This window comes from Papilio xuthus, unplaced genomic scaffold, assembly GCF_000836235.2.
Source record: "Papilio xuthus unplaced genomic scaffold, Pxut_1.1 DF825946.1, whole genome shotgun sequence".
NCBI classification, from domain to species: Eukaryota; Metazoa; Arthropoda; class Insecta; order Lepidoptera; family Papilionidae; genus Papilio; species Papilio xuthus.
Window position 1 is genome coordinate 12,652,287 of NW_013532703.1, and position 27,186 is coordinate 12,679,472.

The window sequence follows — 27,186 nt, forward strand, 5'->3', positions numbered from 1 at the left end:
CAGTCAACGAAGTTCAGTCAAAGTTGAAATCTATAAAAACTTTCAGCACAATAACTGTTGCAGATCGCAGCTGCCTTCGTTAGAATAACTGAAACGGACAACAGTAAAATATTTGTAATATTGAACTCACGCTCACAAAGTTTACAGTTTCAATTTTACTATTTACACTGTAGCAAGAACCTAACACTTAGTCGATAACGTTTGGCACTTAGTACGGTCAGCAATTTTTCGTTCGTCTCGTATGGTCCGGCCTTTTTACTACATTACTATTTAGTATATAAATATATTATATCATTATTTCCTATTTATTTAGATAAATAAGACTAAAGGAAACCACTCATTAAAAAAGAGAAGTCTAGACAAAGCTCAAAGAAATATATTCATTGCCTAAAAAGTGTGACTACGATTATATTTATAAAATACTAGCTGTCGCCCGCGACTCCGTCCGTGCGGGATTAAAAATAGATGTTGGCCGATTCCCAGACCTACTCAATATGTTCACAAAATTTCATGACAATCGGTCAAACCGTTTCAGAGGAGTATGGGAACGAAAATTGTGACACGAAAATTTTATATATAAGATATCACTAAAGAAATCAACAGAATTAGCAATAATCCTCAATTCAAGTACACAAATGCTACCTATAAAGTAATTCTATTTAGTCTTAGGACATTCCTCAGCATATTTCGCTATTCGAAGAATTCTTCAAAATCTCGAGTACAGTTAAAAGTTAAATAAAAAGTATTATTTGAATGAGATACCGAAAATACTCTGTAAATGGAAAAGCAACGGTCCAGTGAGCCCGTGATTTCTTTCACGTTTCATGACGTGATAAATGAGCAACGACGCAGCCGAGCGATCGTCGAACGCCCTCGAACTCGTCCGAAACGGGAAACACGGTAAAGAATGTTCTCTCGCACACTTTATAACCTCTTAAATTCCGAAATTTAATTAGATTTAAAAATGATTTGCAACACTAAAGTATAAGATAAAGAACATCTCTAGAAACTATGTAAGCAATAATCTATCCATCTCGGATATTCAAGCATCTTGTACGTGTTTTCACGTGTGTCGTGTCGTGTGTATTCCACTAGTTAATTCCTACCATTTGTTGTGAATATTGACGGGAAAATATGTCAGTTTCCGAAATATTTTTTTAAATTTAGTTTTAAATATATGGTTCATCAAATAATTTTAATATTTAGGCTGTAGCAAGGTACAGTTCACAGTATGTCTCATCCTAAGTATGTAAATTACAGCGCCATCTATCGGTGGATCGCGAATTCTTGTTTGAGAAATGCAACACTGTAGAACAATTTTATTCTACGGATAATAGGACCACATAGTATTTGTAGAGGGCAGTGTTTTAAGTGTAACTTTATAGTGTTCTTTTCTTTATTATGTTTGGCTTCTTTTTGTTACTAAACAATTAATTAATTCCTGATGAAACTTTGGTAAAGTGTTCAGACTCCCGAGATATAAATAATATATAAATAAATAAAAAAAATGAAAAAGTTTTTGACAATGCAATTTTAAAATATCATCTTTATTGTTAGCATAATCTGATAATATTATTCAAGTTAATGAAATATCTTTCCCGACTTGGCTCTTTTCCATTTACCACATCACTGAACATTGGGCATCCATTGTCCTGGCTTGATAAATATGCGTCGATCGCACACTGCCCTCAGCAAACAATGTAGACGGATCGATCGAACGAAACAGAAGTCGAACCTAAAGATTATTCAATAATTACCTTATCTAAAAATGCAGCACAGTATTGTGAGTGGTTTAAATGGCTCAATTTCAGGGAACAAAAAAGTAAAAAGGTAAAATTTGCGATGTTTTTATTGACTAGTATGCATGTAATGTTATCCATTGTGATTTTTATTGTTAAAAAATCAACCTGATTATCATTATCTAGAGAACCCGAACTTAATGTAGTTTAACTTTTAGTTTCTTCTATTTTTTTACGATTAGCAATATGTTTTTCTACTTTCGGCAATGGTCACGGGAATGTTACGCCAATAACGTTTATCCGTTATATTGGATGGTTAGCGCCTTGAAAGATAGAAAACAAAACAATTTGCAACTTTTTGTACATCTTATTTCATGGAAATTTCCGTTTAGGTAACTAAAAGAAATTTATAGTCAATGGAATTTTTCTTATTGCGCCAAAAATAAATTAAAGACCTTGTTCCCTGCTTCATTAGCCGTGTAATTCAAATCAGCAAATATATTTTCAAGTACAACAAATTCTGGCTGAAAAAGTGATAATAACAACCAATCCATGACAAGGATACGAAATATAATAATCTTACTAATATTATAAATGCGAATGTTTGGATGGATGGATGTCTGTTTGAAGTTATCTCCAGAACGGCTGAACGGATCTCGATTAAATTCGGTATACATACAGAACATATTCTGGAAGAATACATAGGCTAATTTTGTTATTTTTTCAATTCTGTGCAGACGCAGTCGCGGTCGGCAGCTAGTTCAATTAAATTTATAAGAACGGAGGATACTTACTGCCAAAAAGTTCACACAAAATATTATTATCATTTTACATAAAAAAAGTACGCAACAGTAATAAGTCACTATAAGATTACAATTTTTTAATTCTTAACCACAATATGTCAACGAGATAAAAATGTTTTGAAATCGTTCCAGTACAGTACTGGCATTATTGTTACATGAAACTCTCTCTTAACCGCAAGTACACGTGCCACTACAAATATACACATATTCGTGTCAGGAGCTTCAATACAAAGAGAACGGGATCCTGTCACGTTCTCATTAACTAGTGCATCGGGTTACAGTTCGGGAAGGAATGGCTTTTAATTAACATGCTGACAGAGTTACTATTACATTTGTTGTCATAATTACAATGGTTTTTGTTTTAATGTATTTTCATTGTTGTGTTGTATAATACGTTTTTAGCCCTATTATTCTTTTTGAAAATGAGATAGTCAATAATATGACTCAATACAAAAGTTAAAGCAGCAGAATTTCGTGGTTAAGTAGAGAATTTTTTTGATTCATACAGAGAGATTTTAATATGAAACTAGCTGTCGCTCGCGACTCCGTCCCCGCGGGATTAAAAATAGATGTTGGCCGATTCTCAGACCTTCTCAATATGCTCACAAAATTTCATGAGAATCGGTCAAGCCGTTTCGGAGGAGTATGGGAACGAAAATTGTGATTTTGGATTAAGGTCTCCGCTTGCTAATTTAACTATTTTGTGAGAGTCTTTTTTCATAAGAAATCTACATTTTGAAATATATTAAGGTTATATCTGAGAAGTTCTAATTACTAAGAAGAAGAGAAGAATCAACACCATAAAACATTTTTGTCATTTAAAGTAATTATACAAATATTTTGTCTTTGCAGGAAAATGGACCTACGACCGAATAATAAAGACATAGACATATTTTAGAGCAGTTTAAAGCGAACTAATTATCTCGAAGGAGAGCCTTATAACAGCATTCCGTTCTTAGAAAAACCTAAGTCGCGTCTGCAAATTCTTAGAGTGTTTTATCAATAATCTTAGACGCTTGCTTTGGATTTTCACGCATCTTTTTGTAATCTGATGTCCTTTACATCAAGAACTGATTGTATAAACTGGTGACTTTACGATATTTTTGTAAGCATATATACATATCAGTGAGCAACCAAACAACTGAACCAATATATCAACGTCCATGGACATTACCAATACCAGAGGAACTGCAGATGCGTCGGCCTTTAAGAAAGTGGAATGTAATCTTTTGTAGGTTTTTTTTTATATCATAAGGTGGCAAACGAGCGAGCGGCCACGTGAAATCGCTGAAATAGCGAAGTGACCGTTGCCCATAGACATACGCAATTGCATATGCGTTGCCTACCTTTAATCGACGGAGGAGAGGATTCAGAGAAAGAAAATATCTTCCCTTCCCATGCATCCTCTCATCCGGAAAGTCCACTTTCACTTCCCATCCTTTCCTTATAAGAAAAAGGATGGGATGGGAAAGAGGACTAAATTAGGCCTCCGGGACGCAAACTCATCAGACGAAACGCGGAATTGCTTCCACTTCACGCCTGTCTTCTGTGTGGTCGTGGTATTTCACCGGGCGAGCCGGGACAATTCGTGCGAAGAAGTTAAAGCGGGCTCTACCACTGTTAATTACAAACGTACAATGTATCCGCAATACAACACTGTAACGGAAATACTAAGAATACCACAAACACAATGCCGCTGCATTTCACTGGATAGTTGACATCACACTTTCCCCTTCAAATAACTAATAAACTTATTTACTATATTTAACACTTTCTCTGTTAACAAGGCATTGGATAAAATTACTATGCATTAAAAATTATTAACAATCTCTCGTCTCAAACAGAACCCGAATATATTACTAGCTTTTAACCTCGATTTCGTCCGCGTGGAATTAAAAATAAACTTTGTAAGTTGCCTATATTTTTTTCTAGACGATGTTCTACATATATACCAAATTTCAGCAAGATTCTAACAAACATGCATCGAATCGAAAATACCCCAAAGCTACTTTTAGTACTTAAAATATTAATAATTGAATTATCCTTGCTATATTTTATACGTATAACATTCAAACACATGTTCTTCAGTACAATCCCGTCCTCAGTAATGGTACACCAGCTCAAGTTTCCACTTCTAACGTTCCAACTTTTTACTTCAGTGAAGGAACATTGTAGCAATGAAAAAAACAACCCTCTTTGTTCCTATCGCCAAAGTTTAAAAGAAAATGGCAAATAAATCTTCGGTACCATTTAATCCGCGCATTTTTTCACAAGTATTAAGAAATTAAAGTCTACATAATATACTTACTTTAAGAATTTAAATATTTTCGAGTATCTATAAAATATTAGAAGTAAAAAAACTATAAACTTAAAGCTAAAAAATACCATGATAACCTTCGTATTACTTAAAAAAAGAACGAAAAATGCAAAAACCATTTACATAGATATCATAAATCCTGGTAATTTTAAATGTAACTTTGAGAAGGAATTGCACGAACCAAGAAATTAAGTGATTAATTTTTTGCTGGAACAGACCCTCTTGAGATAAAGCGGCTAATTTAACGTTATAATTTTTTTATATGCTTTAAGTTTTATATATCTGGTAATTTTATTCGAGCAATTAACACTAAATACTAAGTAAAATATAATCATTTATTGTACCTACGTTTCCACTACCAAAACACCCGTAAAAACATATTGCTATTATTATTCAAAGGATTGAAAAGGTTGACAGTATGTTCTTGTACAAGTATCACGACAGTGTAAACCGTCAGTAACAACGTCCGGCATACTTGGGGCATACGGCATACGACGGGTGCCTTGACCAAGGCCGGCGGGCAGTGGGCACGCGCCGCGCCACACGCTGCTCGTTGCGACATCGCCTCGCCTTCCCTTCCAATGCAACAAGATCTGGTCTCTGCGTACCGGATCATTGAATATTCAACAAAATGTTGTAATGGACCTACAATACAGTGTAATTGAAGTATTTCCTTGGTTTAATTTAATTAAATTATTGATATTATTAACCTACATGTTATTTCCAAAGTTAAATCCAAAAAATAACTTCATGAGTATATTTAATAGAAATAAATACAAGATGCTGCTTATTTACTACAAAACATTTATAAGAACGTAGAGGTCAAAATATATCTATTATTATGTTACATTAATCTCTTGGGCTCATTAATCTTTGGCATGCCAAATTTAGTTATTCAATAATAAGAAGATCTGCGAATACACACTAATAACAGACAATAGCAGTACCAACATAGTAATAACAAATGAACCATTCCAGGCTTTGGTTACGTAAAGCTGTAGGTGCATTTTATAAGTACGAGGTAGTCGGGAAGCCATTCTCGTAACAAAGGGATGCTCGCAGGCGGCAAGCCCGTACGCTCGCAAGCTGACGCCCGCCGTTTGCATCACTACGTGTGTCAAACAATTGAAAACCTACAAACGTTTAATGACTAACGTGACAGTAGGTATAAGCACTAAGCTATAAAGCTACAGTTTAAATCGTATTAAAGTATATGGAGTTAATGCCTATTAAGCCTCTTTCGAGTTAGCAAATTATATCTATCCTTATAAAAACTTTAAAAGCCACCGCCGACATAACAGAAGTTAGGAAATGTTTCGCTAACTGAAAAAAAAAAAAAACATCAACGAAGTTCACGGAACTTATGAATTTCAAAATGTTTCCGAGTACGAGTGAAATAAGTTCAGCCAAAATTTCTAAGTAGAACAATGTAAATCTTGACTAAATTGCACCGATGTCCGTCATTAACATCTGAGAAATCTAGTTCACACGTTCTCAAACGTGGCTCGTAACATTTTCGCCATAATACGTAAACCTGTTCGAGTGTAAAATAGCTTTTTAGATGTTACGTAAGTTGCGGCAATAGGATGTAAGACGGAGTAACCGTCGGACACGCTTCGCTCGCCGCGCCACCCGCCGGCGACTTGAGTTAACTACCATGTGGTCGAACATAACGGCTCGGATTCCTGTTAACCCGGGTCATCGCGATGGCCCCGATAAACGTACGAGATAGATTATCAAGTGACCTACGAAAATTGATCGGATTGCATTTACCTTAGGTAGAGATACTGACACGCCTCCCCAAATTACACGGCTCTCTGAACTCCGCAGTATTGCCGGTGACTAAACCGCTTATTACGTTGTACATTTTAACGGAATGTACTTTATGTAATTGAGATATTATCGTTTTTAAGCTTCGCTTTTCTCGCGTCAATCTGATCAATCGTATTAGTATACAAGCTTTGTGATTGCATTACATATTGATTTAGATCTTTTGTCTATAGATTTCTTTAACATTTTACGCTATAACAACTCATAGTTAAAGTAATCTGAAGTTTACATTATTATTTCAAAGAGTAAGACCTTAACTTAGTGTTTTAGTTTAGAGTCCAGTCAGTAGTAAAGTATTTACGCAGTATTTGGACAAATAATATGTGCCAAAGTGCAAAAAGTAACATACCAAAGGGTACGTCAGAAAGTAACTCATTAATGACATAAACGAATCATTTCGATAGTATATATACATTCAAATCATGAAATATAACCAGAAAAACGAGTAGAAAAGTGCACCTTTTCAGTGTTTTACTCACAGGCTAGGTAGTTTTGAGTTACATCCTGAAGCCTTACAAGCTGACACTCGAACGCGGCGTGCGACGATTGAGGTACGGGGCGGGGGAGGGTTAGTATTGACTCAAGTGCAAGGTTTCTTTCCCCGTCTGCTATTTGTTTGCACAATAAAGCGCTGTTTAGGGTTCCCTGACTTTAATAGTAGCTAGACGTTTAATCTTTGATTTGCCTCAAAAAATATTTTTTACACGAATTATTCTATTACTTTTTTTATTTATTGAGAGCTACATTATTAAAAGTGTTACATCTGATGTGTTAATATCCTTATATATCTAGTAAACAGATAAGTAAGAAATGAAAATCTAAATAAAATTAACATCAACAAAAACCTAAGTAATTCAGTAATACACCTTTGATACTGATGATAACATACGAGTAACTATTTGCAATTAATCCTAACCAAATTTTATATACGTATTTTTTTTTTCATTTCATTTATTTTTAAAATTGCATTTATTCCTATTTTTCCGTTATCCCGATAGGTTGAATGCGTCGTAATTTTTTCTGTACGGAACTCCAGTGTCGAGTGGCATATTCAAAGGCTGTGCTCGAACTTTGATCTCAATAGAGACGGCACTTTAAAGAGAAGTGTTACGAACAGTCAATAATGTCACACATTTGCTTACCTGATAAAATCAATACTGTATCTGACAGCTCATTAAAATTGCTGTTGAATTTTGAAACATTTTTTTTTACTTTCAAACTAAAATATTTTTGAAGTAACATATAGATGAAGGATGACGAAAAGACGACAGAATGGATTAGATATGACATATTTTACCCTATACTAAACTGTATATGTGTTCAACAGTTATTTATAGCTTAGTAGCAGTCGCCCGCGACTCCCTACGCGCATAATTTAAAATAAACTTAATTACCACCCTTTGCGTTCTTCCAGACTATGTTCTACATTCCTGCAAAATTTCGTCGAGATCCGTTGAATCTTTCCGGAGATACCTTCTAAAAATATGGTTCCATTAATGTAAGATTAAAATGTCTCATGAAACTCTTAATAACAATATTTTAAATTCCCTTATGCCTTATTATACTTAATATTTAACGATAATTACTTATGTATTTTGCACAACTTTTACGACAGTAATTGTACCTATAATTACATCATATAAAGCGTATTCGCTCCGGTCAATGGCACCCTCAAAACCCAAGGTAGATATTACATAAGTTCAGCACCATCGATACATCACTTTCTCTTCATAGATACGAGACGTTTGCTTCCATTTAGGTCGTAGTCTGCCTGTTTGGTTCGATTGAATCATGCCTTTGTTTATGTATTCTATTTGAGCATGTTAAGCAATGTATTGGTTACATAAAGGTCGCGAATGTAATTAATTTCTTAACAGTAATAATGCCGTCAGCCTAAGAGCATATGTGGAGACTTCTGCGATGCTCTTTTGTTTTTATTATTGTATTACTGTCACTAGCTGTCGCCCGCGACTTCGATCGCGCGAGATTAAAAATATCTTAATAAGCTTATGTGTTCTTCCAGACAATGTTCTATAATTGTGCCAAATTTCTTTAACACTCGTTGAGCCTATCCGGAGATGCCTTCAAACACACATCCATCCCATCCATCCATCTAAACTATCGCATTTATAATTCTATTATAGTAAGAAGTAAGATGTCTTTAACCGATTTTAGAAGTAAGAATCTTGTTAATTGTCAAGTTTGTAACGATTTCTTTGAATAAACACAATATTTTTATGTATTATAATTTCATATATTTATGTAGCATCATCGTTATTTCAACAAGAAATTAAATCAATTTATTATATGACAAAAATCGAATTAAATCAATTAAATATGAAAATAATAAAAAAGGTATTGAATCGAATTAATTGAAGGTTTCAGGAAAATGTTCAAAGTGTAAAGGTCAACAATCAGTCGTGTGCAACAACCTCAAATATTACTTCCAATGTCGTTTCAAATTACTAGGTCAATGTCCTCGCGTGTAGTTCATGCTGTGTTATTCTTGAACAGAGAACATGTTTAATTACACCTACCTACCGCGCTTTTCTTGCTAAAATTACAAAGTATTAACCCTAACAATTCAATTCCAACAAATACGCTTAAGACTGGATAAAAATACACTTTTAAACTAGAATATTTTTAATCATAAACTCGTAAGAATTAAGCCTTAGAATTGTCTAGTACCAGACTTTTTTTAATTTATTAGTTATTTTAGTAACATAAAGCTTTCCTTCGCGGCTATTTAATTGAATACTATATCAGCAAGACCATATAAAATATATTGCGTCGGTGGCTCAGGGGTTAAGCAATTGACATGTAATCTGCAGGTCTTGGATTCGAATCCCGCCTTGTACACATGTGTTTTTCGATTTCCGATTGACATACGTACATTTATCCGACATTCTACGGTGAAGGAAAACATCGTGATGCAACCTCCACATATCTGAGAAGAAATTCAAAGCTATGTGTGAAGTCAACCAACCTGCACTTGACCAGCGTGGTTGACTATGGCCTAGTCACCCCATAACTTAAGGTAGGGTCCGAGCCACTCGGTGGGGACCGTATTGTGAGCTGATGATGATGATATAAGATAACTTCTGTTTCGAAGTTAACTAAAATGTAAAGTACTAGTTTAAATTTAAATTATGTTATAGGAAGGGCAATTAATTATAAACCCATTAACTGCTGTTTCCGATAGCCCTCTAATTGCTGGATCAAGGGCAGCTAACAGTTTTGTAATTAATGGCGTCTACTCCCTATTTAGGTTAGACAAAGCGCCGATTATACGAAGTATAGATTCAAGGGATTTACGACTTCTGTTAATAAAACAGATATTATAACTACTTCCTGCTAATGTTTTCGCTGTAATTAATTTCTTATTATAACATTTTTGGATAGAGAATCATATGAATAAATTCACTTTTTTTTTTCAAAGGAGGAGACTCACAGAGACAGATATTTCTTTATGCGGCCCCTCCTTCCATCCCTTGCTTATACGAAAAGGGTAGAAATGGGAAGAGGGCCCAACATTAGAGGTCCAGTACGCATCAGTTTGACGTCAAAATAAAGTATCAAACTTGAATTCAAGCTTTCCTTTGAGAGACTTACCTTACTTTAATCGACTTTTTTAATTCTTTATAAATAATATTTTTGTACTTGATTAACTGTAACATAGTAAAAAAGCGTTGCTAACTGCGCTTCATTACTCTCTTAATGTAACAAAAGTATGCGACCTCGAACACGCATTGAAATCCGATAGAAAAGAATCTAAATCGAGCTCGCGTACGTGGGAATTCGTACAGATCTTAAGTAACTTTTACATTAACTGCTTGAGCGGCTTAATTGCCTGCTATATGAATACATAATTATCTATTTATTCTCGACGCATCTTCCGCTTGGCATCCGTGTTTTTGTTCGCCATTCTTAGCGATGCTATGGCCTATTGTCCTTTGAGAGACACTGTTTAACGAGCACAACATCAAAATTCTTTAGGAAGTTTCTACTCGACAACGAACAAAAAGGTTTTATATCTTTGGTGTCGCAAAACTTGTAAGCATCTCTGTTTATTAATATACAATTATGACATTACAAAGATGAAATCAATTTGTATTTTAGATAATAACCTTTGTGTTAGTGACAACAATAAAAACACGATAATTTTTACTTCCTTAATATAAAATAAAGCTTACACAATACTTATTTTTTGTTAGGTTACTATGACCGCGCATACAGTAATAAAAATTGATTGAAGAAGTCAAATATAGTAAGCATTTTTGGCTAAAATCTCGATTTTTCATATTAAATTTACTTTTTAAAGTTTCCATTCCCAAAGCCCTATAAATAATAATAGTCAACTTATAATATCATATTGTAATGATAAATATTTGACTGAAATATAAATATAATTGTGAAAATAGTATGAAATAAAAGTTGGTACTAATTCACTGCGATCCGTCATTGGGGAATGCTGAATGACAGCTTATCCATTAGAGATTTCCTTTTCACCGCTGTCAGAGAGGCTGCGGGTATCAGGAGGCCGTCGCTCCGTGTTGGATTTCATTGACATATCAGTTGCCTTAACATTATTTTCACTACGATTTTCTTTAATAATAACTTATTATATTAACAGTAATATAATACATTAAAATGATAATTAATTTTAGTTATTTTATGACTGTCTTATTTATATTAACTAAACTAATTATATCTTTAATTACTTTTAAACATTATTAATCAGAATCCTTTGACGCGAACGACGTGCTTTCTTTACAAAGTCCAGTGTCAGAATGAATAGTGAGGGGACATAAACGTCGACATTTTAGTAAGGCTAGTGTTGTGTCAATACACTGGCACATTTTCGGATTTTCTTTCTAACATTATTAATCAGTTACCGTATATGAGTAAATATTCTTCTTCTTTGTCGCTGCAGTCTTTTCAGACTTGTCGTGATCATCTGATATCGCTGCATTTTTAGTACATTGGTGTAGGGACATCACAAGCGCTCTGAGGAGATAGAAAATCGCATTCGCTTCGAAACGATTCCATAGCGAACTTCAAGATCACGTGACTTATCGAAAGTTATTGTCAATTCTATACATTTTTGAAGTTCGTTATAGAATCGCTTCGTAGCGAATGGATTTTGTCTATCCTCTTTGATTTGGTCAATTCATGTTATGGGCGATCTGAGAGTAAATATACGATAGTTAAAAACAAAATCGTTTAAAGTACATTTAATCGACAGAACACTTAAGTAAATCACTAATTCAGTTATTGACCTAAATTGCAATTCTTAACACAGTGAGATAGTAGCAACCGTTAGTTAGCTTATCTACTGATAAACTGGATAGTGTTTGATCGAGGTAAATCAATTCTTTTATCCTCCTTTTTTATTGTTTCGTGCATGTGAATATAAAAATTACATTAATAAGTAAAAGGTAGACTAAGGTATTAACATGTCTTTCTATAATTTAAGAAACGTAAGATGTCTTTTGAATCAAGATTTTTAGTTTTCAATGTTTACTACTATAGATCTTTGATATTATGAAAACTAAAGCGTGGAATGCGTGAAAACAAATCTTCGATTCATTTGTTTTAAACATCTTGACCACTTAACCTGTTTACTTCGAAATAGAATAGTGTATTTAAATTATACAATTACCGCACTTGTGGACGTAAATAAAATAAATATATCAAAAAGATCTGTCAGTTTCCAAATGCATTGACGTCATGATAAATGGCGTCACACACGTGCAAGACGAAGAGTGCAACCACCACACGCAATGGTATGCAAATAGCAACGCATGGCAAAGAGAATTTGTAACAAAGTGTAAAGAAACTTAGTCTAAGCCCCATATTACAAGCTTGGTGAAGCTGTAAATGCCTCTTCAAGGCAAACAGTGAGCACTCAGTCCCAATATATATATATATATATATTGGGACTGAGTGCTCACTACACTCACATATATACTACTGTTACTATATATATATATATATAGTAACAGTAGTATATATATATATATAAACATAACCTAACAGTAAACATGTATTTATTAGATAAACAACAATGTCTAAAGTATGTTTATAATGACACTAGAACAAAATAAATGATAAATTTATTTAAAGATTTATTTTATCATCCCAGTGCTATAATAAAAGCTTTAACTGCATTTAAAATCAATGCAAATAAAGCACCGGAATCGCACGCCCACAAGGGCATGTCAATGCGGCCTAAAACAGTTCAGAAGCTTTACACCCACCCTACATTGCTCGCACTGGCTTAGCGAGCAACGCCGCTCAGTCGAGCTTCAGTCGTCAGTCAGCCGGGCACTCGCGTACGTCTCGCTCGAACGCACGCCCGCTATACAAAGTTATACTCTTCGTCACGGGTTGTGACGTTAAGTGATGTGAAACTTGTGACTTAAAAGACATAAAGTATCAAGAAGTACCTATTATCAAATTATTACAAAGTTTATTCTACTTGGACTGGAGCCAAAAGGCGGGAAGTTTTTATTGCACCGTTTGCCGGCACGCTAATTGCTGTTTACTGTAGGTAAGCAAAGTTTGATTCTGTCGAAAACAATGGATGAATCCATTTTTTAATGGACTAACTGGTTGTTATCAGCAAAAAACTGTTCAGAAATAGATTTTATTCATAAACTGGAATTCCGGACGTTTGCTAATTGGTTCATAAGTCTTAGCTACTGATATTTTTTGTCTTGTACGGATAACAAAAAAGGGATGCTTCGCATATTACGTCTATCGACTGGCGGCATCCGTCGGCTTGGAACCTGTTCTCGAAATCAGATGTTAGTTTGTTAATATACTTGTTTTATTTATTTTTAATTTACTGAACGTGCTTTTTTGTTTGGTTGGTATACCCTTACATGTTCATGTGGAACTTTTGTCGTAGGTACATCCAATAAGATTTGTTTTCGTGACTTACTGCAAATTATTTCTATTGATTTTAAGTTAAACTTTTATATTATATTTTCTGCCTTGCTACTACCAATTTATGCCAGTTCCTGATTGTCTTTCAGTTTATTAGGAATGTTGCAACTTTTCAACTACTACACCTACCAAACCTTGAATTTATTGATAATTTAGATAAGTCAAAGCTATGTATCGTCTTTTTGTTTCGTCATTCAATCTATGCCTGTCATAAAGGATGAATCAAAATTCAATTGACGCTTTTACAGTTTCTATACAACTCAATTAACAAATAATATTGTCTTATTGGATAATATCACTAACCTTGGGTTTCTGACACCAAAATCCCTGTCTTCCTTTGACAAAACAGAGATAAAAACATGTTTGAAACAACAACAAAACAATGTTAATGTCTCAGAAACCCACGGTCATACGGGTAAGATTCCTTATCATTTGCTTTTAACCAGCATGACGTAACTTACGCCAAACAAAACACCCGTATACTGTATAGTAGGGGCTCGTTAATTTTCCATACGACCAGTCTCACCGCAAAGTTCACCACTAAATTTCCAGGTGCAAATTGAATTAGATGACAAAGTTGCAAAACTTGTACCATGGTTATTAAGAATCTAGTTTGGTTGTTTGAATTTAGTTCTCACAAAAGATTATTTATGGACGACAGTTTTAAGTAGTGGAGCACGCTTTAACATATTCACACGAATTGGCCCGGCTCCTTAAGGGAGGCCTAATTTAGTTCTCTTTTCCTTCCCACTCTTTTTCCTATAAGGATAGGAAATGGAAGTGGACTTTCCGGATGAGAGGATGCATGGAAAGGCAACGCATATGCAATTTCGTATGTCTATGGGCAACGGTAACTTCGCAATTTCAGCGATTTCAGGTGGCCGCTCGCTCGTTTGCACCTTATAATACAAAAAAGTAGGTTATGTAATGCATATAGAAATGTCGTTACCTATTATGTTTGGAATTATTTAGTAATTTATTTAAAATGTATATTTGCAAGTAGATTAAGCTTTTCGTATTCAAATCGGTTTATCATTCATTGAAATTGATTTCATGTTCCAACGGATACTATGAATTAATTAAGGGCCAGAGCGATCGGCTCTCTTGTAATTAAAATTCTGTCTTCGCTCCGGCGATTGGCTTTATGATAAGAAATATGTCTACTACCACTTGCAAATCATTAAATAAAACTAATCTACTAAGTGCTAAAAAAAAAACTGTTATGCATTCGAAAATAAAATTACTAAAGCCCTATGACATGAATTTATAGAGGTACATAGACTCCGAATTAACTTTAGTAAACTAAAGTCACTGGTAGTATTTTATCTTCACTTCATAATTGAACTAAACAAATTCAAAACGTTACTTAATTGAGTATTAATCGAATCATTGACTGATAAATAGTTACTATAATGGAGAAATAAACTATTATTGACAGTGAATCTATGTACACGATAGTCACACTTATATTATCAACGCAAATAATACAGAGGCTACTGACTTCATTCTGTACTCGATATTGTTTACTTACGATATGTCATCCTGCCGGCCATTTACCTAGACAGCGAAGGAAATAATAAGCATAACAAATTACGTACTATCTTCAGAACATTAGATAAGGCGGGGTAATGTCCTGGAGACATCCGCCTTGTATAGCGGGACAAGTACTTAATGTAATTTACTAAATAATATAATTAACTATATGTAAACCTACCTCTGTGCCGAATTTTTTTTTAATTAAAAAAATGTTTACTTTGCAACTTAATACATTTATCATATTTTACAAATTGATATTGTTCTAAAATTAATAGCTAAGCAAAAACCGATAGCCTATTGTTAGAGTAGCACTCTTAAGTCTGAAGACCTGTTGTGAAGGACAAGATGACTCTAATGGCTGCCTTAAAGTTAACTTTTATACTGAAGTGGCTCGCCACTTTTTACTTCAATCTTATGGATGGTTTATATTATGCCAGTACAGTTGGCTAGCACCAGTTAGTGTATATATTATGCCATATGTATGCCAGCAATGATTTTGAGCACAACTGTCCTACTGTACTGGCATAATGTAAATCTATATAAATATTTAACTATCTTCAACGTATTGTTTGTATTTAAAAATATAAACGTAAATATTCACAATTATTACAAACGATGCATAAAAAGGTAGGGTGATCATTACTGTATGGTGCAAAAGGGTAGGGTAAGGCATTATTATAAATAATTTGCCAACTCAACGTAGTCCCGGCCATTTGCTGACCGTGCGGCCGTTGCCTCGGGAAAGGTAAAAGCAAACCTAACCCCTAATAATAACTAATTGCTATCGGCAGGTCAGAAACATAAGGGTAGAAATAAAACGGACAAATCCACCCCTACGTATGTTAAATTGTAACTTTGTTTGTGGGTTTATTTAAATATTTTGAACCAAATTAAAATACAATATTACATTACAATTGGTATATTAAAAAGAAGACTCGCCGAAACTAAAGGCACTTTTGTATCGAAAACTGATAACAGCCCTCTTTGGCAAATAAATATTATTTTAGAAGTCAAATATGTTTTGAAATTACAATGACTTTCGATATGTCACGTATTTATTCTTATACTTACTGTTACCCGCGACTCCGTCCGCGCGGAATTAAATACTTAATTACTAGTCTGTGTGTTCTTCTAGACTACGTTCTACATCCTTGCCAAATTTCCTCCTTCAATATTCGAGATACCTTCAAACAAAATCCATCCATCTAAACATTCGTATTTATAATATTAGTAAGATATTTTGACTTTTTGATTCTACTATCGATATCTCTTATTAACTGTTACTTTGTATACTAGCTCTGTTTAAATTTTACCGCTTAAAAAGCATATTATGCTGCTTTATTTTGCCAATATTTTAATATAATAGCCAACTTTATAGTACGAAGAGACGAGAATTGTCAATTCGAATGTAAGTTACGACACGAGAACTGGGCGAAACTGCATACGTAATTTGTGTCGAAACATCACCCTATTTACTAAGGTGTCAGCAAATATATTGCACACGCTAAATTACGTGCGATAGGTATGCATGTACTTAAATAAAATTTTATTATCTAACCAGTTTATAATCTTACTAATATTATAAATACGAATGTTTAGATTGATGGATGTTTGTATGGAATCTCCATAAGAGCAGTACGGATCTCGACGAAATTTGTTATAAATATAGAACAGTCTTGAAGAACACATAGGCTACTAATTATGTGTTTTTTAAATACGCGCGGACGGAGTCGCGGGCGACAGCTAGTTTTGTATTATTTTAGTGATCTCTGTTGATTTGATTTAATTGCTTCATTGTTTTTAACCGACTTCAAATATGAGTAGGTTTTCAATTCGTGAGAATGTTTTTTTGAAGTCGGTTTTAATTTCTATTAATATTTTTGTTTATTGTATTTAGAGATCTAATTTTTATTAGTGATATTTAGAACTTGGTCAGTACGCAATGAATAAGATTGTTTCAGTGGAAAAATATGCTTAAGTGCGTTGACACAAAGTGTATTTTGGCTTGTAGCGTAGAAGTTGAAGTACAGAATGTAGGAGCACTGAACTTTGCCGTCAGCCGAGGTTGTCTTCCCCACACCTGAGGTTACACAGCCATTAGTTCGGAGCGTTTATAGTTTCAAGATAGGTTTTTAACATGTGCTTTTGAGTCACGCATCATTTCAAAACTGTTTTCTTGTTTTTGAATAGTTCAAGTTTTAACCATGAATAGATTTGAGTTCCACTTAAAAAAAAATACGTTACCTAAAGACAAACAATAAAATAAAAAAAACCTTAATTTTATTGCCTGCTGGTTTTACAAATAGTCTAAGTATAACCAGTATATTTAAAACTCCAATCCTTATCTTTTGTTTTAAAAGTTAAATTATTAATCTTAATAATAAAACTTTAATGAACTTTGTAATACTTTAAAATTTGCTTTTTGCCTAATTATTACGCAATAATGTTGATTATCTAAGTAACTGAGAACATAACTATAAGTTATAACAAAGCCGTAATTATTTAATTTAAATCTCAACCCATTAACTCCCTAAAAATGTCAAACAAAACCTGTTCTGTGTCCATCGTTACGCATTCTACTCCATTTTATACGCTTAAAATTATTTTAGCTTCGTCATTGAGGTAATATTTTTTTTTATATCATAAGGTGGCAAACGAGCGAGCGGCCACCCGAAATCGCTGAAATAGCGAAGTGACCGTTGCCCATAGACATACGCAATCGCATATGCGTTGCTGCCTACCTTTAATCGACGGAGGAGAGGATGCACAGAAAGAAAATATCTTACCTTTCCTTGCATCCTCTCATCCGGAAAGTCCACTTCCACTTCCAATCCTTTCCTTAAAAAGAAAAGGATGGGAAGGGAAAGAGGACTAAATTAGGCCTCCGGGACGCACACTCATCAGACGAAACACGGAATTGCTTCCACTTCACGCCTGTTTTCTGTGTGGTCGTGGTTTTTCACCGGGCGAGCCGGGCCGATTCGTGCGAAGATGTTAAAGCGGGCTCTACCATTGTTAAAATCTGAGACATGCAACTGTGTGTGTGTTCTAATCTAAAAAATAGTCTTATTGTTTTTTAAACATGAAATATATAAATGGAGATTTTTTGTGATTGTCATAAAAATAATGAACAAAGTAACAGTACAGTAAAAATTTGCAGAAAACATACAAAATTGGTTCACATTATTTAGATATTGTTGTCAAATTTACACTAATGAGTTGTTTTGAACACGTTAGTAAAGTTTTTGTAGTGAAATTTACTGTGTTTTAGTGACTATTTTGGGTTAAACGTGTCCCCTCTGGACCCGACTCGAGATGGAACGAATCTCAGCTGCGGATCGGTCTTGATAATTAACCAATTAGTTCGGCCGGTTAATTAATCGTACTTTTTTACTTAATCTTTGATGTATAACAGCATGTCAAAGAATATAAATCACAAATGATATTAACAAGCTCAGATTTTGATATATTATTATTTGGTTGGAATTAACATCACCCTCTATGTCAATGATTTGTTTCAATAGCTTTTTTGGTCTCCTAAGTTTATAGACAAATAAAATAAGTTAAATCTTAGTTCTTACTAATATTATAAATGCGGAATTTTAGATGGATAGATAGGTGTTTGTTAGGAGCTGTCTTTAGAACGGCTACATGTATCTCGATGAAATTTGGCATGGATGTAGAACATAACTGGAAGTACACATAGGCTTATTTTTTTTAAACTCCGCGCGGAGGGAGTCGCGGGCGTCATCTAGTTATTAATAACTTAAAGTGTCAACAATTCCTTCTGTGGGCAAGTGAGAGATTAGTATAAAATTCATAAGATAGGTTAAAAATTTGAAATGGTTTAAAGAAAATATTTTTACGCGTACATATAATTTCGGAAAGTAATATCATGCTACATTTTATACGGTTTCGAACGTAAATGTAATTTCATTTTACTCTTAGGAAAGTGAATAGAAATTGAACATGTTTTTCTTATTGCTTCGTGGGACAGATCAAATTGGAATGAAAATATTTGTTAACTAATCGTAATGCTACTTGAATTACAAAGATTGTGAGTTTCAATTCTTAAGATTAAAATTTTGGAATGGACAAGACTTTAAAAGTCAAAGATTGAGTGTAATATTTTTATTTACAAGGAAATCATTGACTACACACTGAGGTACTTCTTTTTATACAGGTCTTATGTACCTAACAGGTCCTATGACTTATAGTGAAATGCAAGTTCAAACGACTTAACAGGCTTTTACACCAGCCAATATGGTAATGTAGTCGAGTGAAGTCGTTTCTATACTTTCTATTCTAATAGTCATTAGATTATATACTTACCTATATGTATGTACTTATGGATGGATTGTGTGAAAGGGAATATGCTTAAGAAGGGAGTGACTTCAGATATGACGGCTGATAGAGATATATGGAAGAGTAGTACAAACTCATCCGACCCTACGTTTGACCAAGGACACGCTGATAATGTTGTTTATGTACATATGTACATATAGATATATTTAAAAAACCACAATGTTTTCTTTCGTTTTCGAAATTCAAAAAACACATTGGTACATGGCGGGATTCGAACCCTAGACCTGCAAATTACAAGTCAAATGCTTAAACCACTGAGCCACCGACACTCCGACGACCGAATATCTTCTCACTGTACGGACATACAGCATTGATATTGGTCGTAGAGGCTTCTTGTTTAAGAAATATTTTCCTTTAAATTTGCTTGGATCATATGCGTAGCTCGTGTTCTCAGGGTTTTCCCTGTTACCTGTTTTTAACTCGAATCATTCGACGTAGTTGTTTTGTATCTTTTGTTAAATTTGCATTCATATGGCAACACTATGGAATTAAAGTTCAAAATTTATCGAATAATATTTACTTTATGTATCTTATTTGTTTAAAAATGATGTCGCTTAAGCGCCAATCTTAGATTAATGATGGAATATCGTATTTTTATTTAAAAACATGTAACATTATACAAACAAAAAAATAAAAATTTGTTTTTTTAGTAGAATGCTAATAATTTATATAATTAAGCTTCGAAAAAAATTATGCAAATGTCCATTAAGAGTTTTAGATTATATTTCAAATTAAAAACATGACTGTTATAAAAGATAAAATTCAGTTACTCCTAAGCAGTGATACTTAGCATTAGAGTACCATCCTCTCATAACTTTGAAGTACAATTAGTGACATGAGTTCGCAAAAAGCGAGTACAGAAGTGAGCTATAAAAATTAAATAGCTGTAGTTAGCAGGGCAGTATCAAAGGCCCATTATAGTGGGAAGGGGAGGGACTACACGGGTACTAGTTTCGTGGAGGGCCGTTGACAGTCACCGAGACTCTCGTTATGGGATTTTTACACTAATTACAGACCTCTCTTATTTCCCACGCCAGTACTTTGCTCCGGAGTAAACCAAGCTTGAGTGTAATAAAACGAGTTTTTTGAGGCTTGACCCATAACAATTTTATTTTTTCATAAAAACATTGCAAGTCTTGATTTTTGAAGGAATAAAAATGTCAAGAGGTCCTTTATGGTGAGGGTTTTAAAACTTTAGCCGTTGGCTTAACGTCGATGTTAAAAGTACTTTTTCTTTTTTGTTGTAAATTAAGTTTTTATTATAGATGTTTTCGTGGTAAGAATTTATGTTTGCAAAATATTTATTTGTTGAATTAAATTTTACTTCTTACTTATATTACAAATGCGAATGTTTAGATGGACGGATGTTTGTTTGAAGTTATCTCTGGAACGGCTGAACGGATTTCGATGAAAATTGGCATAGATATAGATCATAATCTGGAAGAACACATAGACAACTCTTTAACTTTTTTTTTTAATTCCGCGCGGACGGAGTTGCGGGCACCAGCTAAAGTAAAGTATGATATTAGATAGAGATAAAGATTAAAGCCATTAGATCTGTTTAATATTATATAATTAATCGTTATTAAAATTCTTAAGAGTACCTACTTTATTGTAATGAGGAATGCTCAAGAGTAATATTCAGGTTTTAATTTTCGAATTCTCGGCGTCTCTGATTAGAAATTACCAGCAAATTACCGTATATTTTAAACGTAGACGTTTTTGTAAAATTTCTAATAACTTTTTTTTATCATTTTTATTTACCTTATGATATAAATTTTGAACTATTAAATACACTGGTTATCAAGAAATCGCAGCTTCTAGATTAATGTCTTCTTTGTCCTGCCACTAAGTGATGATTAAGCTTAAATTTATATTACATTACGACATTATTTTTAACAATACAAACAACATCCAATAGACATCAAAGTTTATCACACTGTCTATAAAATCTGAACATAATAACATTCCGTCGACCATATTGGAAAATGAATTTGAATATAATGCAGTACTATACCCACACGAATGAACAGACAGACAGAAGCGATGCATCTGAATACACATTATTAATAAACAATTTAACCTTGAAAGGTCAAGGACCTTTGTAAGTTTATTTCGTCATCGGCGTGCGGTTTTCTCGGAGCGTTGCGTGAGCATTCTCAGGACGGTCGTAAACCTAAAAGCTGCTGACTTCGGTGCTGAGACAGTCCATTTGTTACTACATCTATACGTAAGTCTTGCCGTTTCGTAAGTTTATGTAGATTCAAACATGCTTGATTTTCTTTTAACTAAGTTATTACTTAAGAAACTGTTTCTCCTTGTTTAATCTCAATAGAATATATAGCGTTTAAAACTTTATTAATATAACTTATTAAGCGCTTGCTCGAGCGAGTAACAGGTGTCAAAACAATTTTAGGGCAGATGTTCCAAACTATTTGATGGCAACGTTTGTTTCATGACGTCATTCGGAATAACGGTTTAGATCTATATCAATGGATGACTCACATGTATGCACATTATAATATTATTAATTATATCTTACTTATAATTTAACTGCGAATGTTTGGATGGATGGATGTTTGATGACATCTCTACAAAGGCTGCATATGCCTAGTTGAAATTTGGTACAGATGTAGAATATAGTCTGGAAAAGCTACTACTAATTAGGTTTTTTTAATTCCGCGCAGACGAACCCGCAAGCGACAGCTAGTATTGTAATACATATTATTTGATAATTATTATCTATATAAACTTTAGGCAATAGATAAGAGAAGGTGCTGTCTCCTGAAACACAGTATTTACTAGTTCAGGACACAGAGCCCACAAAATTTTTGTGAAAATGTTTTTTTTTTGGTCAATAAAGGATTTTTAATTGTTATAAATAATATTGGACAACTATTCTGTCTGTGTTATTAGAGATTTTAAATCAACCTTAGTTTTATATTTAGTAGTAAAATAAACAGTCTAGTTTTGCTAATTCGTATAAACCCACTTCTGTGTTTTTAACACGTATTTAACTGTAATATGTCACCAAAGATTAATAAATTTAATTACCCATTTAACTAGGTTTAGTTATAATGGTAAAGCCATAGTTAATGTTTTAGAAAACGTATAATTTCACTAACTACGTTTCTATTAGCTAGCGTTAGCTTGTAACGGAAGAATAAGCTGGGTCTATGCAAGTAATCAGATTCCTGGGCATTTCCCCGTCGCTCCCGGATGTCGGCCGCTCACTCGACGAGTAAACGCAATCAACCTTAACTTCGCCCATCCACTTTCCTTTTATATTTCCCTCGGAAAAATATTACAAGTTATCAGGTCAGATGACATGAAAGTATCCAGCTTGATGAGGACCTCGGATTTTAATGAGAAATTAAGTTATAATAAAAATACCTACTTGGAGAAATATCTCACTGACTGTAATGAGAAATTAATTGATAATTAATTTTAAAATACAATTTTTGTATATTATTTTTTCCCAGTATTCAAACTTTTGAATTATAAAATCGCTATAAAAGTAATAAATCCCTTTTTCTATTAAGTAAAAGATTTAGTACACTCAAGTAGTTTTAGTAAGCCGTGGGTTACAGAACCAAAATGAACTAAGCTCTAAAATTAGTACTTCATTGACCTGTGACACGATTCCTTGACTTGATTTGCCCTAAATACGGTCTATCGATAAGCCGATTTCCGTTGGATTTAATTACCGAATTCTGTTCTTTATTTAGCACATATTTACCATTTTATATATTATTTAAAAATATTAGCTACAAGTTACTAAAATATTTTTTTTTAACATTTGTTATTCCTTTAAACGATGGAATTCAATACATTAAACTCTGCTGAATGTTCTGTACTATAATTACAAGGATAAACAATTAACAATTTGCACTTCGTTACTCACCGTCCTGTGTACATTCCCACATAACCATTAAGTTTCCCAAAGGAGCTATGTGTAAGGTGCTAAGTAACAAGATGACTTACTGAGCAAACTTAGTAAGCAAGTGTCAATAAAAAAAATCAAACGCATTTCATTTTCATTTCTCTAATTGGTTCTTTGAAATGCTTCACTTTCAACTTGCTACGATCTTACTTATGTGTTTTTTCTGAATATGAAATTGTCAATCGTTTCCCACAGTTGGATGGAATCATGGGAACATATCCGCTTCCACAATTTCACCTATTATAATCTCATTCTTGAATCGAATTTGTTCACGTGCGAGAAATGTCCCGACGACATATCTGCCGGCAATTCCTATAATAACATGTAAGTAAATCGATTGAAGTTATATTTCCATTTCATTGCTGGCTCGACTAAATGTACTTAAAATGTTGTGAATGTTTAAAGTGCAATGGATGTTGTTCTAGTAAGATTGTACGTTGTATTGGCTAAAAGCGTGTATCCGTCCAGACTGCTCTAACCACGATGCCGACAAACTTTAGTACATTGCGGAGATCGTTACAGTGCGGACGTTTGTTTTTCTGTTGTGTTAATGTGAGAAAAACGTTTTAGTGTTTATGACTTAACTTAATATAACTTTTTAAGTGAATATAATTGAAGTGACGAATCAAAAATTTTTCTTGTGATAAATATATTTATTTTAACTGTAAGTTGAAAAATCTCGTTTGAAGGTATGTCTTTTATTATAATCGTAAAGAATAAAAAACTTTTCTATAGTTTTATTAATTATATTGCAATAATAATTACTTTGTTGTGTGAATTTATCATTCTTTTTAGAGCATATGCCTTAATAACCATTTTTAAAAAACTATGTTAAGTAACAACATTTTTATTTATTACATTATATTTAAAAGTGTATATGTGAAGGTCATTTTATATCAACATTCCGTTACGTGATTCATAAATATAATCATAATGATATAATGCGGATGTCTGCAAAATAAAACTGCGTCGAAGCCTTAACGCGGCTTCACTACGTTTCGTGTTTTGACAAATATTTCTTGTTTTTATGGTGATATATGACCCTACTACACATTATGAATACCAATAGCTTCATATTACATTCATCGTAAAAAAAAAACTTGTTTACTTATTATATTAATATTAATTTATGAATCGTGACGCTGTAATCTTTTGCGCATAGCAATCTTTTTATGAGAATATGTTAGCCATTTGATTAAACCATTTCAGAGAATTGATTGCAACCTATGAGATATTTGTAAGAAACTAAATTAACTTAATCGTAGTAATCAAGAGTGTCTGTAGGCTTTAGTCGTTAGAGTTAGATATTTTGTTATTAGCAATATTGACACATACCATGCAAGGAATAGGTAGATTTTGATTGTAATTACTGACAGGTGCCTTCTCTTTAGAGACCAAATTCGTGCGCAGTGTTTAAATTTTTCGGGAACCCTAATCAACACTACAGTATCCTTTATTCTAGAGTAAGAGCGACGTAGCAGAAGCTTTATTACAGTAATGTTTTACAATTTGGGTTTTCCTTAAAACCCTTTGCGTATAAGTAAATTATAAAGCAAATTCATTCATTCATCATTCATCATCACCACACCGAAGGGCTCGGAGCCTACCCTAAGTTACGGGTATCTAGGTCATATTCAACCACGCTGGCCAAGTGCGGGTTGGTTGACTTCACACATAGCTTTGAAATTCTTCTCAGATATGTGCAGGTTGCATCTCGATGTTTTCCTTCACCGTAAGAACGTCGGGTAAATGTACATATGTAAATCGGAAATCGAAAAACACATTGGTAAATGGCGGGATTCAAACCCAGGGCCTACAGATTGCAAGTCAAGTGCTTGGACCTTGAACCACCGACGCTCTTAAAGCAAATATTCTTTGTTAATGACCGGATATGAAATCTGTCGCCTGATTTTAAACTCCGTTTAACCACTTATTATTTAACACAGCACAGGAACAGTAATCTAGTTAATAAATTAATTTTGTGCAGATTAACTGCAATCGTTGAAGGCGGCCTTGCGTGCCGGCCCGCGACCAGCTGTATTGTAACCATTTACTTTTAATGTAATCTTAATTTCTTTACTTTTACTAACGACATAAGAGGTTTCGAAATACATAATTAAAACGTTTTCATTATAAATAATGATATAGCCTTAACGCGCAGACAAAATATACATATTATTAACAAAATGGGACCTGAAAGGAAGAAATTAAGATCTTTTTTAACCAAAAGGCTAAGGTATTGTATCCTTTCAAGATAGTATTTTTTTTTTGTTCGTTCGTTCGATTTCGTTACTAAATCTAGTGTTAGATCGATTAGTGAGGAAACGTAAGCGTAGATGTTTTATAAGGGCTAGTGTTGCGCCGATACACCGACACAGTGTCGGTTTTTTTTTTCTAACAGTACGTAGATCAGTACTGACAATCTATCCTGGATTCCATCTTATGTCTCTTAGTTTCAATTACATCAGTTTATCATAACAATGATCTTTTACATAGATAATTGGCTATCAGACCTTAATCATGTATCGACAATATCAGTTTCGCATGATTGACATTAAGAAGATATAGACGTCATCGTAATCCGACATTTTATTGTTGCGCATAACTTTCACTGGAAATGTACTATCATGATAGTAATGCCTTTTTCACACGAGGGATGAACATTAAAACAATAGACAGTTCAGTACTCCTATTATTTAACGCATACGCCGAGACAATACTGTATTCAACGTGTGCCTTCAAACATTAAAAGTACTGCAAGTCTAGTGCTCTGCCTCATTGGCACACCCTCGTATGAAATGTTTACGAGAACCGGGCGTCCGTGTCTAATCGTCTTAAATTAATCGTGTGCGACTGTTCGCAGCACTCGATTCACGATTATCTTCTAAATCGAGTGAAATAATTATCGCGAATTCCAATGTGTTTCTGCGTTTAGTGTTCTTGCCGCTTTCTGTGCAACGATTCAACTGTTCTCTTGTACTGCCCAAATATTTGTATAAAACTTAATATTATCATCAATTTCATTGTATTTCAACAATCCTAGCCAAATATATACTTTAACTAGCAGTCGCCCGTAACTCCGACCGCGCGAAATTAAAAAAAAAAAATTAATAAATATCCTATGTGTTCTTCCAGACGTTATATCTTTGCCAAATTTCAGCAAGATCCAAACAACCGTTCAGTAGATACCTTCAAACAAACTTCTATCCTTCCATACCTAATTCCCTCCATCTAAACATTTGCCTTTATAATATTAGTATAAAAGATGTATTATGACACTAGAATTTCATAGTTCAATTGACTTAATTGTTTTACAAAATTGAAGAGTGCTTTATCTTTTTCTCTCATAATAATAGACAAAGGAAGATAATTTCTTCAAATCGAACACATCACACTAGCACTTCATAAACTATTAAAAGTCTGTACTTGTAAATGTAGTACATGTTAAAAACAAGAACCATTTTGGTTGCAGTATGTACCGTTTTTGTGCGCTACAATTCCAAGTCGTCCGATATAATCTAACCATATATGAATTGTCGAACACGATGCTCGAATTTATACGTGACTTTAACTTCAACACGCTCTTGTTTAGCCGAGTTTTTACTAAGAAACTAGTCGTCTCACTGTTCTATATATAATTTTAATTTAATTGTCCTACTTGTACTACTATTACAAATATAATTATATATTTATCTACAGTCT

At 33.6% G+C, this 27,186-nt stretch overlaps 1 protein-coding gene across 3 annotated transcripts in view; it reads left to right on the forward strand.

The window, feature by feature from the left end:
- Nucleotides 1–12,980: 12,980 nt before the first annotated feature.
- Nucleotides 12,981–27,186, forward strand: part of LOC106124622 (partitioning defective 3 homolog) — a 33,287-nt gene continuing 19,081 nt past the window's right edge. Inside the window, exon 1 of one of the 3 annotated variants that reach the window (XM_013321481.1) lies at nt 12,981–13,242. The gene's annotated coding sequence lies outside the window, so the exon portion shown is untranslated. Of the gene's footprint in view, nt 13,243–23,997; nt 24,174–27,186 lie in introns of those variants that run through there. The other 2 variants (XM_013321480.1, XM_013321482.1) reach the window with 2 other exon arrangements.